The sequence below is a fragment of the Salmo trutta genome, chromosome 38 (assembly GCF_901001165.1).
Source record: "Salmo trutta chromosome 38, fSalTru1.1, whole genome shotgun sequence".
Classification (NCBI taxonomy): domain Eukaryota; kingdom Metazoa; phylum Chordata; class Actinopteri; order Salmoniformes; family Salmonidae; genus Salmo; species Salmo trutta.
The window spans coordinates 32,979,748-32,993,720 of record NC_042994.1 but is presented as its reverse complement, the minus strand read 5'-3'; the positions used below and the strand labels follow the sequence as shown (position 1 = coordinate 32,993,720).

The following is a 13,973-nucleotide window of genomic DNA, read 5'->3' as shown; positions in this document are numbered from 1 at the left end:
TGAAAATGTGATGACGTTCTTAGAACATTGATAAGTTGTTGACATGAAGAATTCACTACCTCATGAATGTTCCCATCAGTATTATTAAAACATTAACTACCTCATGAATGTTCCCATCAGTATTATTAAAACACTACCTCATGAATGATCCAATCAGTATTATTAAAACACTCACTACCTCATGAATGTTCCCATCAGTATTGTTAAAACACTCACTACCTCATCAATGTTCCCATCAGTATTATAAAACACTCACTAACTCATGAATGTTCCCATCAGTATTATTAAAACACTCACTACCTCATGGCTGTTCCCATCAGTATTATTAAAACACTCACAACCTCATGAATGTTCCCATCAGTATTATTAAAACACTCACTACCTCATGAATGTTCCCATCAGTATTATTAAAACATTCACTACCTCATGAATGTTCCCATCAGTATTATTAAAACATTCACTACATCATGAATGTTCCCATCAGTATTATTAAAACATTCACTACATCATGAATGTTCCCATCAGTATTATTAAAACATTCACTACCTCATGAATGTTCCCATCAGTATTATTAAAACACTCACTACCTCCTGAATGTTCCCATCAGTATTATTAAAACATTCACTACCTCATGAATGTTCCCATCAGTATTATTAAAACATTCACTACCTCATCAATGTTCCCATCAGTATTTTTAAAACATTCACTACCTCATGAATGTTCCCATCAGTATTATTAAAACACTCACTACCTCATGAATGTTCCCATCAGTATTATTAAAACACTCACTACCTCATGAATGTTCCCATCAGTATTATTAAAACATTCACTACCTCATGAATGTTCCCATCAGTATTATTAAAACACTCACTACCTCATGAATGTTCCCATCAGTATTAGAAAACACTCACTACCTCATGAATGTTCCCATCAGTATTATTAAAACATTCACTACATCATGAATGTTCCCATCAGTATTATTAAAACATTCACTACCTCATGAATGTTCCCATCAGTATTATTAAAACACTCACTACCTCATCAATGTTCCCATCAGTATTATTAAAACACTCACTACCTCATGAATGTTCCCATCAGTATTATTAAAACATTCACTACCTGATGAATGTTCCCATCAGTATTATTAAAACACTACCTCATGAATGATCCAATCAGTATTATTAAAACACTCACTACCTCATGAATGTTCCCATCAGTATTATTAAAACACTCACTACCTCATCAATGTTCCCATCAGTATTATAAAACACTCACTAACTCATGAATGTTCCCATCAGTATTATTAAAACACTCACTACCTCATGGCTGTTCCCATCAGTATTATTAAAACACTCACAACCTCATGAATGTTCCCATCAGTATTATTAAAACACTCACTACCTCATGAATGTTCCCATCAGTATTATTAAAACATTCACTACCTCATGAATGTTCCCATCAGTATTATTAAAACATTCACTACATCATGAATGTTCCCATCAGTATTATTAAAACATTCACTACATCATGAATGTTCCCATCAGTATTATTAAAACATTCACTACCTCATGAATGTTCCCATCAGTATTATTAAAACACTCACTACCTCATGAATGTTCCCATCAGTATTATTAAAACATTCACTACCTCATGAATGTTCCCATCAGTATTATTAAAACATTCACTACCCCATGAATGTTCCCATCAGTATTATTAAAACACTCACTACCTCATGAATGTTCCCATCAGTATTATTAAAACACTCACTACCTCATGAATGTTCCCATCAGTATTATTAAAACACTCACTAACTCATGAATGTTCCCATCAGTATTATTAAAACACTCACTACCTCATGAATGTTCCCATCTGCGTTATTCCACCATATCAGAGGTGCTGATTGTTAAAAGGAATTGATTAATGAAACATATTTTGGTCTGAATATTAATAAAGTGTGGAATGCCATTAGTGGACTTTCATTTTATACATCTACAACACGTATATGAAAAAAACCCTGAAATATCACATTTACATATGTATTCAGGCACTTTACTTTGTTGAAGCACCTTTGGCAGCGATTAAATCCTCGATTTTTCTTGGGTATAACGCTACAAGCTTGGCACAGTTTCTCCCATTCTTCTCTGCAGATCCTCTCAAGCTCTGTCAGGTTGGATGGGGAGCATTGCTGCACAGATATTTTCAGGTCTCTCCAGAGATGTTAGATCGTGTTCAAGTCTGGGGTCTTGCTGGGCCACTCAAGGACATTCAGAGACTTGTCCTGAAGCCACTCCTACTTTGTCTTGGCTGTGTGCTTAGGGTTGTTGTCCTGTTGGAAGGTGAACCTTCGACCCAGTCTGAGCGCTCTGGAGCAGGTTTTCATCAAGGATCTCTCTGTACTTTGCTCTGTTCATCTTTCCCTCGATCCTGACTAGTCTTCCAGTCCCTGCTGCTGAAAAACATCCCCACAGCATGATGCTGCCACCACCATGCTTCACCGTAGGGATGGTGCCAGGTTTCCTCCAGATGTAACGCTTGACATTCAGGCCAAAGAGTTCAATCTTGGTTTCATCAGACCAGAGAATCTTGTTTCTCATGGTCTGAAAGTCCTTTAGGTGCCTTTTGGCAAACTCCAAAACGAGCTGTCATGTGCCTTTTACTGAGGAATGGCTTCCGTCTGGCCACTCTATTATAAAGGCCTTATTGGTGGAGTGCTGTGGAGATGGTTGTCCTTCTGGAAGGTTCTTCCATCTCCACAGAGGAACTCTGGAGCTCTGTCAGAGTGACCATCGGGTTCCTGGTCACCTCCCTGACCAATGCCCTTCTCCCTGACCAATGCCCTTCTCCCCTGATTGCTCAGTTTGGCCAGGCGGCCAGTTCTAGGAAGAGTCCTAGAAGATTGTGGAGGCTGTTCAGTGTGGCTTTTGACATTATCGATCATAGTTTGCTGCTGGAGAAATGTAAGTGTTATGGCTTTTCACCCCCTGCTATATTGTGGATAAAGAGTTACCTGTCTAACAGAACACAGAATTGTACATATGTGGTAGTGGAGTAGGGGTCTGAGGGCACACACTTAATGTGTTGTACATATGTGGTAGTAGAGTAGTGACCTGAGGACTCACACTTAATGTGTTGTAGATATGTGGTAGTGACACTAAGTGGCAATGTTTTTACAACTAATGCCGGTTTGCCTGAGGCTGATGCCGTGCAGGTGTTTGTACACATGCATATACACAAACTCTCATTCAAACAAACACATACAAGAACGCACACATACATGTAATAGTGCCAGACATGCACACAAACATATACAGTTGGCATTGCTGTTATGATTTCAGTTGTCCTTGATGTCCTTTGTTTTACATTTATTATTTTGTTAGATTTTTTTTTGCATTGTTGTTTGCTGTTTTCTTCTGTCTTTTCCTTTTTTCTCATTAGTTCATCTCTTGGTTGTTGGTGCATTGGGGGGTTCTTGGGGTGGGGAATGGAATTAACTGTATTTTTTTCTCTTCCTGGGGGGGACTGTGGGAGTGGTCTCGAATGGTTGAGGGACAGCTATTGGGGAACTGTGGGGGGTTCTTGGAAGTTTCGGGTTCACGTTTTTTGGCCTGGTGGTAGATCGGTCAACATGCCCTTGAGCAGGGCATTGACCCTGGATGCTTCTGTATGTCGCTCTGAATGGGAATCTGTTGGATGACTGGTATGATGTCGTTATTGAGCGGCTTCACTGCAAGTATATTGTATGTTTCGAATATTCAATAAATAAAAATAAATAAAAAACTTACTGGAGCTTCAAGGCCGGTTCATCTTGCACTCTGGCACTTCTTCCCAGTGGTGAGAGGACAACCTCTCATATTCCTCTCAGTGCTGAGAGGACAACATCTCATATTCCTCTCAGTGCTGAGAGGACAACATCTCATATTCTTCTCAGTGCTGAGAGGACAACATCTCATATTCCTCTCAGTGCTGAGAGGACAACATCTCATATTCCTCCCAGTGCTGAGAGGACAACATCTCATATTCCTCCCAGTGCTGAGAGGACAACATCTCATATTCCTCTCAGTGCTGACAGGACAACATGACACGGACAGACGACACAAACATGGTTGAACACAACAACTGCCAGGGCGGACTGATGACACGGTTCTCTCAATGGCCATTGCATCAGGTAGAATGGGAGCTACTGCTTTGGGCAAACAGACACCTTACATCCCTCAGAGCAATACACCTGCCAGGGGAGAAGAAGCAGGCAGCAGATCTTCTCTCCAGAGGAGGCCCTCTTCCTTCAGACTGGAGGATACAGCCCACGGTAGTGGAGATGATCTGGGCGTGATTCGGAACGGCCATCGTCGATCTGTTTGCATCGCGAGACTCAACCAATTGTCGTATGTGGTTCTCCATAAAGGGTCCAGCAGGCCCAAATGGGGGGGTCGATGCCCTATCACTCAGATGGCCCAACGGGAGGCTGCTGTAGGCGTTTCCACCAATTCCGTTGATCCACTCAGGACTTTAGGAAGATCACGCTAGAGAGAGAGAGAGAGAGCATCAGTTCTACTTGTTGCTCCACATTGGCCACAGCATCACTTGTTTTCAGACCTTGTACAGCGAACAACCTCCCAACCATGGGAACTCCCTCATCGAAACGGACCTCCTGTCACAACGATTTGTGACAGGTTTGTGACAGCTTACCGATCATTGCACCTGTACACAGCCCATCTGTAAATAGCACACCTCATCCTCATATTGTTATTTTCTTTTTTTGCTCCTTTGTACCCCAGTATCTCTACTTGCACATTCATCTTCTGCACATCTATCACTTCAGTGTAACTTCATTGGGATAGGGGGCAGTATTTTCACATCCGGATGAATAGCGTGCCCAAAGTAAACTGCCTGTTTCTCAGGCCCAGAAGCTAAGATATGCATATAATTGGTAGATTTAGATAGAAAACACTCTAAAGTTTCTCAAACTGTTAAAATTATGTCTGTGAGTATAACAGGAGTTATTTGGCAGGTGAAACCCCGAGGACAAACCGTCCAGGAGTTAAATGTTTTGTTGCTGCAGGGAAGTCCTCCAGGAGCTGATGGCTGCAGGGAAGTCCTCCAGGAGCTGATGGCTGCAGGGAAGTCCTCCAGGAGCTGGTGGCTGCAGGGAAGTCCTCCAGGAGCTGGTGGCTGCAGGGAAGTCCTCCAGGAGCTGGTGGCTGCAGGGAAGTCCTCCAGGAGCTGGTGGCTGCAGGGAAGTCCTCCAGGAGCTGATGGCTGCAGGGAAGTCCTTATCGACATTGAAAGTATACATGGCAGCCATCTCTATGGGTCATGACCAGATTACTGCTGCGTCACATCCTCTAGAATCACTATTTGTAACGGTCGTCGTAGTGAATGGACCAAGGCGCAGCAGGTACGTGAATGCTCATGTTTATTTTACAAAATAAAACACAAAAACAATGAACGGACGACAAACAGTCTTGCAGGCAACACACAGCTATGCAAAGAACAACTTCCCATAAAACCCAAACAAAACACACCCTTCTATATAGGACCTTCAATTAGAGGCAACGAGGAACAGTGGCCTCCAATTGAAGGCCAAATCAATAAACTAAACATAGAACCTAAAAGACTAGACTAGAACATAGAAAATACACTAACATAGAACATAGACCAAAACCCCGGAATACATAAATCAAATACCCCTCTACATAAACACACACCCCGAACCACATAAAACAAATACCCCCCTGCCACGTCCTGACCAAACTACAATAACAGATAACCCCTTACTGGTCAGAACGTGACACTATTCATGAAAGGTGCCCGCAGGCTACAACAGCCTACAGGCTACAACAGCCTACAGGCTACAACAGCCTACAGGCTACAACAGCCTACAGGCTACAACAGCCTACAGGCTACAACAGCCTACAGGCTACAACAGCCTACAACAGCCTACAACAGCCTACAACAGCCTACAGGCTACAACAGCCTACAGGCTACAACAGCCTACAGGCTACAACAGCCTACAGGCTACAACAGCCTACAGGCTACAGCCTACAGGCTACAGCCTACAGGCTACAGCCTACAACAGCCTACAGGCTACAGGCTATAGGCTACAACAGCCTACAGGCTAGCTTTGCTAGGTCTTTCTTTGCTGCACCTCACCCTGTTACCAGACAGTAATCAAGACGGGACCAGACCACAGCCTGAACAACTAGTACAGTTGATTTTGTTGTGTCATAAACGCAGGACATCTTTTTATAACAGACATACCCCCTCCCTATCTTCACAACAACTCTGTCAATATGACTTCAACATGATAACTATTATGAGTCCTGTGGGAACAGGGTCCAAGGGACAGGTAGTTGACCTCATATTATGGATCATTTCAGAGACAGAAGTTGGGGTTGTCAATGTGAATGGGGTGGTTGAACTAATTTCTTTACAACAGAAATGATTATTCTGGGGTCCACCTCACCATTTGCAGTGAGATTAGTATAACTTGCGTGCAGTGCCTCTTTTGTATGCAGACTGGTGATATGCTTTAAATTGATACACATTACAAATCTGCACTAATCAATCAACACATGCTTTCCTTTGGACATCTCCTAATAATTTACAAAAACACCATATAGGTGCAGTGTAATGTGTTGTTGTACAGGGTCAGCCATAGTAGTATGATAGGTGCAGTGTAATGTGTTGTTTTACAGGGTCAGCCACAGTAGTATGATAGGTGCAGTGTAATTTGTTGTTTTACAGGGTCAGTCATAGTAGTATGATAGGTGCAGTGTAATGTGTTGTTGTACAGGGTCAGTCATAGTAGTATGATAGGTGCAGTGTAATGTGTTGTTTTACAGGGTCAGCCATAGTAGTATGATAGGTGCAGTGTAATGTGTTGTTTTACAGGGTCAGCCATAGTAGTATGATAGGTGCAGTGTAATGTGTTGTTTTACAGGGTCAGTCATAGTAGTATGATAGGTGCAGTATAATGTGGTGTTTTACAGGATCAGTCATAGTAGTATGATAGGTGCAGTGTAATGTGTTGTTTTACAGGGTCTGTCATAGTAGTATGATAGGTGCAGTGTAATGTGTTGTTTTACAGGGTCAGCCATAGTAGTATGATAGGTGCAGTGTAATGTGTTGTTTTACAGGGTCAGCCATAGTAGTATGATAGGTGCAGTGTAATGTGTTGTTTTACAGGGTCCGCCACAGTAGTACAGCGTCCCTGGAGCAAATTAGTGTTAAGTGCCTTGCTCAAGGACACATCAACAAATCTTTCAGATGTTTTCCTGTTCAGCTCTGGTATTGAAACCGCTCTAATCGTTAGGCTACTTGCCGCCCATTATTTTATTATTATGTGATGAAAGAAATATGAGCTTTTTTGTCTGGAAATAAAACAAACATTGATCTCAACTGCGTTTCCCACTCCAGTCAGCTGCCGGCGATGTGTGCGTCTTTCAGGCGACGCTGCTTGTGTGACGTATAATCTAGTGGACGGGACGTTTCTTCAACAACAACAACAGCTAGTCAGACACCTCGCTACCTTTATAGACAAAAATCGTTGTATAGTTGCATCTGTGTTTTAAAAATACGTATGTCTAATAACTAGCTAGTTTCCCCATTTCATATATACGTTGTTAGTTAGCTGGCTTGATAAATTAGCCTATTACTAACGAACGCCAGCTAGCTAGCTAACATCTCCGACCATGAGCTCACTAAGCTACTCTCCTCCTGCTAAAGAAGAGCAGGTCTGCTGGACGGAGAAAGAAGCTCTCGTTAAAGAGGAGGAGGAAGAGAAAGATGTTACAATACAACAACAAGTAGAGGGTGAGGCTGTTACAGTGAAAGAAGAGGAAGACTCGTTCAGAGTGAAAGAGGAGGAGGAAGAGATGACTGTCACATTGAAAGAGGAGGAGGGGGAGATGACTGTCACATTGAAAGAGGAGGAGGGGGAGATGACTGTCACATTGAAAGAGGAGGAGGAGACAGGAGATCTGATTAAGACCAGTAAGTACTGTCTTAAAATGCGTGGTTTTAAAGTGAAGTTCGACTGAATGTTTATGCTTGAATATGTTGTTTAATGTAGGAATTGATAAAACTAAGATGTGTATACCACCAACGAGCGGGTCACCAACAACACGTTAACAATGGATTTACACGCAAAATCCCATCTTTAATGTTTCACAGAATGGACTTGCTCTTATCATGACTCAAATTACGTTGCATTACACTGGAGCGCGATTCCATGCCAACGTGGGCCGATAATATTTTTAGTATCTCAGAATATATTGTTTTGGCAATTCTCTCATAGAAACCTCATTGGAGGAAGTATGTTCGATATGTTTTTTACATTTGTAACACAAACCATGTTTGAGAAAACCATGATAAAAGGGCCATTATAGGACCTTTTTTGACCTGTACATGCCTCCTGTCAGACCCCGTGACCTCTGACCCCTACATGATACAGACATCTAGTCATTATACTGTCAGACCCCATGACCTCTGACCCATACATGATACAGACATCTAGTCATTATACTGTCAGACCCCATGACCTCTGAACCCTACATGATACAGACATCTAGTCATTATACTGTCAGACCCCATGACCTCTGACCCCTACATGATACAGACAACATCTAGTCATTATGCTGTCAGTCCCCATGACCTCTGACCCCTACATGATACAGACATCATCTAGTCACTATACTGTCAGACCCCATGACCTCTGACCCCTACATGATACAGACAACATCTAGTCATTATACTGTCAGACCCCATGACCTCTGAACCCTACATGATACAGACAACATCTAGTCATTATACTGTCAGACCCCATGACCTCTGACCCCTACATGATACAGACATCTACTCATTATACTGTCAGACCCCATGACCTCTGAACCCTACATGATACAGACATCTAGTCATTATACTGTCAGACCCCATGACCTCTGAACCCTACATGATACAGACATCATCTAGTCATTATACTGTCAGACCCCATGACCTCTGAACCCTACATGATACAGACAACATCTAGTCATTATACTGTCAGACCCCATGACCTCTGACCCCTACAAACAATGTATTTGTTCCTTATAGTGTGCTCTAATATATAGAGTCTAGATTATCTTGGAGTCATTATGTTCCTTATAGTGTGCTCTAATATATAGAGTCTAGATTATCTTGGAGTCATTATGTTCCTTATAGTGTGCTCTAATATATAGAGTCTAGATTATCTTGGAGTCATTATGTTCCTTATAGTGTGCTCTAATATATAGAGTCTAGATTATCTTGGAGTCATTATGTTCCTTATAGTGTGCTCTAATATATAGAGTCTAGATTATCTTGGAGTCATTATGTTCCTTATAGTGTGCTCTAATATATAGAGTCTAGATTATCTTGGAGTCATTATGTTCCTTATAGTGTGCTCTAATATATAGAGTCTAGATTATCTTGGAGTCATTATGTTCCTTATAGTGTGCTCTAATATATAGAGTCTAGATTATCTTGGAGTCATTATGTTCCTTATAGTGTGCTCTAATATTTAGAGTCTAGATTATGAGATGTATTTTTATATATTAATATCTCAAAAGTAGCCTTTCTGTTCCAGCTCATTTTTAGACATATCATTTGTAATGATATAGCCTACTCTTCAAACAATTCACACGGACTCTAGGTACTTTTTAATGATATGACCCGTTTTATAAGTAGAAATGGACAACTTTTATTTTTTGGCATCTTTTAATGAGGTCTCAGTTTAATACGTTCTGGTTGTAGCCTAGCCCTGTTGTAGATATAGAGGATGTAGCCTAGCCCTGTTGTAGATATAGAGGATGTAGCCTAGCCCTGTTGTAGATATAGAGGATGTAGCCTAGCCCTGTTGTAGATATAGAGGTTGTAGCCTAGCCCTGTTGTAGATATAGAGGATGTAGCCTAGCCCTGTTGTAGATATAGAGGATGTAGCCTGGCCCTGTTGTAGATATAGAGGATGTAGCCTGGCCCTGTTGTAGATATAGAGGATGTAGCCTAGCCCTGTTGTAGATATAGAGGTTGTAGCCTAGCCCTGTTGTAGATATAGAGGATGTAGCCTAGCCCTGTTGTAGATGTAGAGAATGTACCGTAGCCCTGTTGTAGATATAGAGGATGTAGCCTAGCCCTGTTGTAGATATGGAGGATGTACCGTAGCCCTGTTGTAGATATAGAGGATGTAGCCTAGCCCTGTTGTAGATATAGAGGTTGTAGCCTAGCCCTGTTGTAGATATAGAGGATAAACCCATTTCAATTCAATCACTTTTTTGACAGCATCCCTTTTGAGTGTCCATAGAGTATCCATAGAGTGTCCATAGATGTTTGCCCATGGAAGAAGTGGTCAGAAAGTGACCTTTTGGACCTGAATGGCAAAACATTCAGGAGATGTGGGGGCGGCAGGTAGCGGCAGGCAGCCTAGTGGTTAGAGCGTTGGACTCGTAACCAAAAGGTTGCAAGATCGAATCCCCGAGCTGACAAGGTGAAAATCTGTCGTTCTGCCCCTGAACAAGGTAGTTAACCCACTGTTCCTAGGCCTTCATTAAAAATAAGAATTTGTTCTTTACTGACTTGCCTAGTTAAATAAAGGTTACATTTTAAAAAACATTTTAAAGTTGACTCATTTTGTATTCCCCACCATACCATGAGACATCCATGTTTTAATCACTGGAATAGACAAACGGTTGAGTTTGGTATCATTTAAAAGCTTACAAAAAGGGTTTTTAAACTGTTTTATAATTCCCCCCCCGTCCCAAAAAAATATTATTACATTTTTAACCTTTTAATGTCAATTATCTAAAAACGTGCAAACTCCATGTTTGCACATGTTGTAGTTTAGACTCTACCTTACATCATCTGAGGTTTTTGGGTCTTGCCTGCCATCGGTTGAATACAGGGTGGGTGTCATTTCAATTATACACATAGAATTCATAGAATGGACCTGTCCTTTCAGACCAGTGGTAGAAAAAGTACCCAACTGTCATACTTGAGTAAAAGTAAAGATACCTTAATAGAAAATGACTCAAGTGAAAGTCACAGAGTAAAATACTACTTGAGTAAAAGTCTAAAAGTATTTGCTTTTAAATATACTAAAGTATCAAATGTAAATGTAATTCCTAAAATATACCTTTAAGTATAAAAATTAAAAGTATAAATAATTTCACATTCCTTATATTAAGCATACCTGACCGCACAATTTTCTTGTTTTATTATTTTATGGATAGCCAGGGTCACACTCCAACACTCAGACGTAATTTACAAACAATGTATTTGTCAGATCAGATGCAGTAAGGATGATCAGGGATGTTCTCTTGATAAGTGTGTGAATTGGACCATTTTTCTGTCATGCTAACATTCAAAATGTAACGAGTACTTTTGGATGTCAAGGGAAAGTACTTAGGTAGTACTTAAAAGTATTTTTAGTTAAGTACTTTGCACCTCTGCATCAGACTACTGCAGTACATCATTGAAATTGTAATGACATTTACATTTTAACTTCTAATTACTACCACAAAGATGGCCGCCGGTCCGTCCAAACGTTGAATGTCAACTTAAATGGTCCTCTCTATTCTGTTTATTTTTATGATTTCAACAGGTTTCTTATGGAGGATTGACAGTATAATTTAAAACAACAGATATTCCCATTCAAGTCCAACATTCTCTGATGTGTGGACCTCCAACCATCTCTGTGGTTCCATTTGGAAGTTGAAATGTACATTTTATGACCATTTTAGTAAATTTTTCAACCAAACCATGACACCCATGAGAACAAGATTAGATTTGGGAACTCTACATTATTTGTTTTTAAAATCTCACTAAGTTTACGTTTAATGATGTAATGTTGTGAAAACTGACCTTGGGTTATTGAGGGATGTAGTCTAGATTAAACCTCTTATGAAGACAGTTTTATCATGTGGAGGTTTCATTCAGGCCTCTGTTTAACAAAATAATCTGTTTGTCTTTGGCAGGAGAGAGACCAGACTCTCCCTCTGACAGCAGGAAGAGTCCTTCAGGGGAACCAGACCCAGAGACGCCCAAACCAGCCAAACGACATCACTGCTCCTACTGCGGAAAGAGTTTTACTAAGTTACGGAAACTAAAAGAGCATGAGAGGACACACACAGGAGAAAAGCCTTTCCAATGTTCCCAGTGTGGAAACCGTTTTAGTCAGTTAGGGAGCCTGAAAATACATAAGAGAATACACTCTGGAGAGAAGCCTTATCACTGCTCCCACTGTGGAATGACTTTTATCTGCTCAGGGAGCCAGAAGTCACATGAGAGAGGACACACAGGAGAAAAGCCCTATGACTGTTCCTACTGTGTAAAGAGTTTTAGGTGGTTGGAAGGCCTGAAAAAGCATGAGAGGACGCACACAGGAGAAAAGCCCTACCAATGCTCCCACTGTGGAAAGAGTTTTACTCAGTCAGAGAACCTGAAATCACATCAGAGGGTACATCCACAGGAGAAGACATACCACTGCTCTCATTGTGGAAAGACATTTTCCCAGTCAGAGGACCTGAAATCACATGAGAGAATAGAGAGGCTGTGTTCTGACTTATGTTTTTGACTGAGAATGTGTGTTTTTGTTCTTGCCAAATTAAATCATATTGTTTATATGAAATCATAAAAAACAGGTTTACTTTTGTGGATGTTTTTTCATCTGGCGACATGATCATGTCTAAAATCAGATAAAATATTTTAAAATGTTATTTTTTTCTTATTCGATTGGTTGGATGCAAATGTCAACCTTATGATGTTGTTCATTATATTATTTGCAAAATGTAAATTATTATATAAGTAAGTAGCCGTGCACGAGCCCAGAACAGCTCATAGAAACAGGAGCCTTGTCTTGTATGATCCAGAACAAATCAAATCAAAGTTTACCTTACTGTGAAATGCTTACTTACAGGCCCTAACCAACAGTGCGATTTTAAGTAAAAAATAGGTATTAGGTGAACAATAGATAAGTAAAGAAATAAAAACAACAGTAAAAAGACAGTGAAAAATAACAGTGGCGAGGCTATAACAGTAGTGAGGCTACATACAGACACCGGTTAGTCAGGCTGATTGAGGTAGTATGTACATGTAGATATGGTTAAAGTGACTATGCATATATGATGACCAGAGAGTAGCAGTAGCGTAAAAGAGGGGTTGGTGGGTGGCGGGACACAATGCAGATAGTCCGGGTAGCCAATGTGCGGGGGCACCGGTTAGTCGGGATAATTGAGGTAGTATGTACATGAACGTATAGTTAAAGTGACTATGCATATATGATAAACAGAGAGTAGCAGCAGCGTAAAAGAGGGGTTGGGGGCGCGGGGCAATGCAAATAGTCCAGGTAGCCATTTGATTACTTGTTCAGGAGTCTTATTGCTTGGGGGTAAAAACTTTTGAGAAGCCTTTTGGTCCTAGACTTGGCGCTCTGCTACCGCTTGCCATGCGGTAGTAGAGAGAACATTCTATGACTGGGGTGGCTGGGGTCTTTGACAATTTTTAGGGCCTTCCTGACACCACCTGGTGTAGAGGTCCTGGATGGCAGGCAGCTTAGCCCAAGTGATGTACTGGGCCGTATGCACTACCCTCTGTAGTACCTTGCGGTCGGAGGCTGAACAGCTCATAGTAACAGGAGCATATCTCCTGTGTCTGTAGTGTGAGGCAGCTTGATGTACAAGTTCTTCCCCTGGACAGGACTCTAGTCTATTAAGTTGCCCTCCACCAACTGCTGTTTTCAGATCTCGCAATAGGTCACGGATGTGATTCAGATCTGGGGCCTCGTTTATACAAATCTGTGCGTAAAACCAAATGCGTGGGATAATTTCCACGCAAAGCGTGAGATTTATCGACATGAACGTTTGCTTGAGAGAGAGAGAGGGTAAATTAAACGCACAGCCGTTACCATGTGTAAGCACAGTGCCACGTGGTGGACTGAGGGAACTTCTTGTCAAGCGTAGAATGGG

At 41.2% G+C, this 13,973-nt stretch overlaps 1 long non-coding RNA gene across 1 annotated transcript; it reads left to right on the top strand.

Annotated features, from left to right (window-relative positions):
* The first annotated feature begins 7,936 nt into the window (after nt 1-7,936).
* On the top strand, nt 7,937-12,722 carry LOC115178103 (uncharacterized). The gene is made up of 2 exons (XR_003872547.1): nt 7,937-7,992; nt 11,985-12,722. It is a non-coding gene; the product is annotated as an uncharacterized LOC115178103 (long non-coding RNA).
* The last annotated feature ends 1,251 nt before the right edge of the window (nt 12,723-13,973 follow it).